The following is a 6,890-nucleotide window of genomic DNA, read 5'->3' on the forward strand; positions in this document are numbered from 1 at the left end:
CAAGAGAAAAACAATCTGTCACATACAAGGGAAACCCAATAAGACTATGTGTAGATTTCTCAGCAGAAACCATGGAAGCTAGAAGACAGTAGGATGATATATTTAAATTACTAAAAGAGAAAAACTGCCAACCAAGACTTCTATATCCAGCAAAATTGTCCTTCAAAAATGAAGGAGAAATTAAAACATTTATAGACAAAAAGTTACTGAGAGAATTTGTGACCAAGAGACCAGCTCTGCAAGAAATACTAAAGGGAGCACTAGAGTCAGATACGAAAAGACAGAAGAGAGAGGTATGGAGTAAAGTGTAGAAAGAAGGAAAATCAGATATGATATATATAATACAAAAGCCAAAATGGTAGAGGAAAATATTATCCAAACAGTAATAACACTAAAAGTTAATGGACTGAATTTCCCAATCAAAAGACATAGAATGGCAGAATGGATTACGACCCAGCAATACTACTGCTAGGTATTTACTCAGAGGACTTAAGGGCAAAGACACAGACGGACATTTGCACACCAGTGTTTATAGCAGCATTATCTACAATTGCAAAGAGATGGAAACAGCCAAAATGTCCATCAACAGACGAGTGGCTAAACAAACTGTGGCGTATACCTATGATGGAATATTATGCAGCTTTCAGACAGACTAAACTTATGAAGCATGTAATAACATGGATGGACCTAGAGAACATTATGCTGACTGAGTCTAGCCAAAAACTAAAGGACAAATACTGTATGGTCCCACTGATGTGAACCGACATTCGAGAATCAGCTTGGAATATATCATTGGTAACAGAGACCAGCAGGAGTTAGAAACGGGGTAAGATAATGGGTAATTGGAGCTGAAGGGATACAGACTGTGCAACAGGACTAGATACAAAAACTCAAAAATGGACAGCACAATAATACCTAAGTGTAATGTAACTATGTTGGAACACTGAATGAAGCTGCACCTGAAATATGGTTTTTTGTTTGTTTGTTTGTTTGTTTGTATCTTTTGTTTTTGCTTTTTTTCTTTTTCCTTTTTTTATATATATATATTTTTTATTAGTATTATTATTTTAATTCTCTTCTCTATATTAACATTCTATATCTTTTTCTGCTGTTTTGCTAGTTCTTTTCCTAAATCGATGCAAATGTACTAAGAAATGATGATCATACATCTATGTGATGATACTAAGAATTACTGAGCGCATGTGTAGAATGGAATGATTTCTAAATGTTGTGTTAATTTCTTTTCTTTTTTTGATTAATAAAAAAAAATTTTTTTTAAAAAAAGAGAGCTCATGGAGAGAGAAAGCACAGAAAACAAAAACAAAAAACAAGCAAACAAAAAAACCTCCTCAGGAGAAGCCAGAAGAACCCACAGAAGCTGAGACAGCCATTTTAAAACCAACCCAGGAGAGAAGGGCCAGCAGATGTCACCATGTTCCTTCACGTGTGAAGAGGAACTCTGGATACCATTAGCCTTTCTTCAGGTATCCTCTTGTTGATGCCTTAGTTTGGACATAGTTATAAATTTATAACCTAATAAACCCCCTTTGAAAAAGCAAAAAAAAAAAAAAAAAAAGAAAAAAAGAAAGAATGGAATAAAGGGAATTACTAACTCTGCATGTCTTACTTCCCCCTTCTGACCGCCGTGCCCCATCTCCCTTCCACCATGGAGGTCCCGGCGGCCCTCAGCATGGGTGGAAGGAATAGGGCCTTTCTCATGTGTGTTGCTATGTGTCACGTGCACCTGTGACATCCTGAGGAGTGGGTGGGTCCCAAGGAGGGGCAGAGCCCCTGCCCCTTAATCAGAAATGAGTGTGTGTGCAGGAGGCATGCTTGCACAGAAAACACAGCGGCTGATAAGCCAGGGCCATCCAGGATGAAGCTGGAGATGGCCTCTCGCCTCACATACCTCCAGACCATAAAGTGAGCTCACCAAGGGGAGAATGTGGCCCTTGGTCCCTTCTCTTCAAGCATGTTCTCTGTCCTGTCCTAGGCGGTCACAGCTTTGGCCCTTTGCAAACAGGGAGGTCACTTGGCTTCCAGAGAGAAAGACGGAGGAGTTAAGGAGGATGGGGCGCCTCTGAAAGACAAGGCAGTTTTGCGGGTCGTGGTGGCCTCTGCTTTCTTGGGGATGAGCAGCAAGGTGTGAACTGCAGCCTTCCTGTGGCCCGACCCTCTGAGCCTGGGCCCCTGCCCTTTCCCTTTAGCCAAGAACAGAGAATTATCCCAGGGGCTCTAAGCAGTGGCAAGACTGAGCCTCCCAGGAAACAAACACCACTGGGGACCCCGGGAGAGTCAGGCTAACCTGGAGCCCCACATCCTCAAAGACCCATCTGAGGCCTAGTCCTGGCTTGACGATGGGCTTCTGAAGGAATCAGTCACCTCCTGGACTTCCATGTCCCCATCTGTGAAAGGAGAGGTTGGATGGGTCTTCTGAGGGTCTCCCGGCCCTAAAGCACCTGTGGGTGGGTGTGGATGCACCTGTGTGGTATGCACGTGTGTGTATATGACTGCTGTGTATGTGTGTCATGTGTGTATGCAGTGCTACGCATGCGTGTGCACGTGAGAATGTGTATATTCGAGTGCTGCTGTGTGCATGTGTAGAGTGAACATGTGTGCACACGTACGAGTTTGCGTGTGCATGTTGCATGGGTGGGCGAGCGTTGGTGCCTTCATAGAGGCTTGTTCAGGGTGCTCAGAGAACAGGAGTTTGCTGCAAGACCCGCTTGGGAATTATGAAAACCCAAGTCTAAACCAGATGGAACTAAAGGGCATCCGAGAACTAAGCCTCTTAGTGGGGGGGCAAAGGGAAGCGGCAACCGGTCGCCAGGACCAGGAGAGAATAGATGCTCAGCATCCAGGCACCCCAGGGCCAGAGGACCTCAGTCAGGGCCCTGCCCCACAGGCGGCTCATCCCCAGGGGGACTGAGCTCCTCGCTTCTCTGTGAACGGGAGAAGGAAGCGGGTTTGCCCCGGAGCTGATAGAGTTTCACTGTCACCCCCTCACTTGATCTGGCTCCTTTAAGAACTTATACCCAATTTGGATTCATAGTTTTGAGGGTCTACAGAGCTGCAAAGACTTCAGGCGGTGGGTAGATCGGTTAATAGTCCCTCCTGGATACACACCCCTTAATTTCATAATTCTTCTCACTGAAGGGGCAGAGTCTGTTTTCCCACCCCTTGAATCTGGACCAGACTTGAAACTTGCTCCGGCCAATAAAACACAGCGTAAGTGATGGAGTGGCAGCTCCAGTCCTCAGCCCCGGAGCCCCCTGCATGTCCTCCTGCTTTCTTGCACCTCTGCTTCTGCCACGAGCACACACCCAGGCCAGCCTGCTGGGGGGGTGCAAGAGACCAGCGGAACATTGCCAAGTTGCCCCAGCCGACAGCCAGCTGACCCCTAAATACACAAGGGATCCCTCTGAGACCTGAAAGACCACCCCAGCTAAGTTGCTGACCCCCAAACTTGTAGTTGTGTGCCACTGAACTCTGGGCAGTTTTATTGCCACCCCGTTATTGTAGCAAGAGAAAATGAAAAGAAAATCCCCCAAAGCCCAGTCCTGCCCCTGCAGCAGCTGCCTGGCTCCACCTGGAATAGATTTTGGTTGCCCATGGCGTCTGCTTACTCAGAGTCTCCCGTCCCTCCTGACTGTCCCTGCAGTCCTCGCAGACGACCCCTCCTGCCTCTCGCACCCGAAGACACCACACCCCCCTTCACCTCCGCCTCTGAAGATCCGAGCAGAGCAGAGTGTGAAGACCGAGAGCCATCTGCAGCTTGCGATTCAAAATAAATAGGTCTAAATTAGAAAAGCAGTGCATGTCCATTTTAGGAAAATAGATTGTGAAATAGTAATAAGGTCAAAAAAGATGAATTGGGGCAGGCCACGGTGGCTCAGCAGATAGAGTTCTTGCCTGCCATGCCATAGACCCAGGTTCGTTTCCTGGTGCCTGCCCATGCAAAAGTCAATAAATAAATAAATAAATACAATAAAAGAGATGAATTGCCTCTAATCTCACCCTGTGAGATCATCACTGATCTCGCCATTAGGGCTTACACTTGTCCCATCTTGTATCTGTCCCTGTAGAAATGCACTGTTTATTCCAGGCATCGGGTGGAGTCCCCATAGGAGCCCGTAGCCCTCGGAGCTGAACGGATTTCCACTGCAGACAACAGTTTGTTTTAGGAAAAGATGCCCCATAAAACAAATACCATCAAGAAGAAAATATTTTTGTCGGGTTTTAGCACTTTGGAGAGCCAACTCCCACTCCTGTGTGGCCCACATGCTCCCAGGAGCTGCAACCCTGCACTCCTTGCAGCCTACAGGCAGTCGTTTCCAAACCCAGCCTGTCCACAGGGGGGAGGAGCTCCTAAATTGGAAGGGCCGGACTAAGTGGGTCTGAAGGTCAACAAAGGCTGTATCCCCAAAGGTGAGAACTCGCTTGGCACATAGTAGATGCACAATAAATATCTGATGGATAAATATTTGACAGATGCATTGAATAAATGAATGGACATCACCACACGATCATTCCACCCTTAGCCCTGTAAACTGCTGAGAAACCCACATATCTCACCTTGTCCAACTCCTTAGACATAAGCCACACCCGTTCCCAGCATCTCTTCCTGAACCCTTCCGCTTCACCCTGGGCCCAATTGCACATCATCTTCTCTGCCCACTGTTTGCTATGCTCTATACTTTATATAATTATCACATTGAATCCTCACCACAACTCGAGAGGAAAGGAAAGGTGATATCTATTCCCATTTTTCAGACAAAGAAATTGAGGCTCAGAGAAGTAACTTGTCCAAGGTCACACGGCTGGTAAAAGGCAGAGCCGGGATGCAAACCCCATGAGGCCCACGCGAGCCTGCCAGGCTGCTGGAGAAGTGGAGAGAAGACTCCTGCTCTGGGAGCCCGCCCAGTGCTGACAGTGACGGGACCCGACATCAGAGAGTTCCCAGACAGTCTCGGGCTGGGGGCCATCAGGGTGCCTGCCCCAAGGCTGCTTTTAAAACAGACTCCCAGAGATGCCTCCCAGGGATGAGTCCGGCCCTGGCACCGTGGGATCAACAATTCCATCCTGACCAAAGAGGGAGAAGAAGTGTAACTAATAAGGTATCAGTGGCTGAGAGAGTTCAAACAGAGTCGAGAGGCTACTCTGGAGGTCACTCTTAAACACAAGCTTCAGTTACACACCGCTACTAACGTAACTTGCCAAACCCCAACCAAAATCTTTCCTGCCAATCCTAAAGAACAACTAGGACAATATATAAGATTCTACAAAGGTTCCATGCACTAGGGTAACTTTTCAGAAACCTACAGTCTCCAGATGGGTGCCTGGATCAGATAAGTCCTAAAACCTAGAGGGCCCAGCCTCTCCAGAACATAAGCTAGTTTCATCTCCCTACCCCATATTATTAATAAGCCCCTTCCAACATGAAAAAGTTAGAATGGCCATAGCCCAAATACCCCTAAAGAGAGGGATAGAAAGATCAAAGATAATGGTGGAGTTATACAGAGAAGGTCGGGTTTAACAAACGAGTATGATTGCTGAATCATTAAATTGATAACTTTTAGTCTCCAGTATCTTGGAGCATTTAGAAGTAAAAACCTAAAATTGTGAAATTGTAACCCATACCAAACTCTGAAATCTGTTCTAGAACTAATTGTTTTGCTGTACTTTGAAATTTGTTGCTTTTTTGAATATATGTTCTTTTTCATAAAAAAAAGTCAATTGTGATGATAAAAAAAATATTTGAAAAACAGGCTCTCCAAATATGAAAGAATGTTTTGTCATAACTATGAATTGAGTTAACAGGCAAGGAACTGAAAATACCAACCTTTAACATTTTCCAGGTATAATGCTCCTTTTTTTTTAATTTGGTAGTGTTTGTTTTATTTTCAATATACATTTTTAAAATATTTTTATTATAAATAATGAACAAATATGCAAACATTCTTGACATACAAACATTCTTGCATGGTTACAATCAATGGCTCACAATATCATCGCATTCACATAGTTGTGTATTCATCACCATGATCATTTTTTTTAACATTTGTACCTCTCCAGCAAAAGAAAGAAAAAAGAAAAAACTCATACATGCCTTACCCCTTATCACTCCATTTCATTGACCACTAGTATTTCAATCTACTCAATTTATTTTAACCTTTGTTCCCCCTATTATTTGTTTATTTTTAATCCATATTTTTTACTCATCTGTCCATACCATAGATAAAAGGAGCATCAGACACAAGGCTTTCACAATCACACAGTCACACTGTGAAAGCTATATCATTATACAATCATCTTTAAGAAACATGGCTACTGGAACACAGCTCTACAGTTTCAGGCACTTTCCTCCAGCCTCTCTAATACACGTTAAACTAAAAAGGGTATATCTATATAACACAAAAGAATAACCACCAGGATAACCTCTCAACTCTGTTTGAAATTTTTCAGCCACTGACACATTTCTCTCTTCCCGCTTTCACTAGAGACGGTTTTCTCAGTCTCTTGATGCTGAGTCCCAGCTCATTCTAGGAGTTCTGTCCCGTGTTGCCAGAGAGGTTTACATCCCTGGGAGTCATGTCCCATGTAGAGAGGGGGAGGGCGATAAGTTCACTTGCCATGTCGGCTGAGAGAGACAGACCACATCTGAGCAACAAAAGAGGTTCTCTGGGGGTGACTCTTAGGACTAATTTTAAGTAGGCTGAGCCTATCCTTTATGGGCATAAGTTTCATAGGGACAAACCCCAAGATTGAGGGCTTGGCCTCTTAATTTGGTTGTCCCCAATGCCCCTTTTCTTAAGTTCTCTCCGGGCATCCAGGCAGCAGCAGGGATTATTTTTGAAAAAAAACATGAGCCTCTGGCCCATCTTCAAAGC

Source organism: Tamandua tetradactyla, chromosome 6, assembly GCF_023851605.1.
Source record: "Tamandua tetradactyla isolate mTamTet1 chromosome 6, mTamTet1.pri, whole genome shotgun sequence".
NCBI lineage: Eukaryota > Metazoa > Chordata > Mammalia > Pilosa > Myrmecophagidae > Tamandua > Tamandua tetradactyla.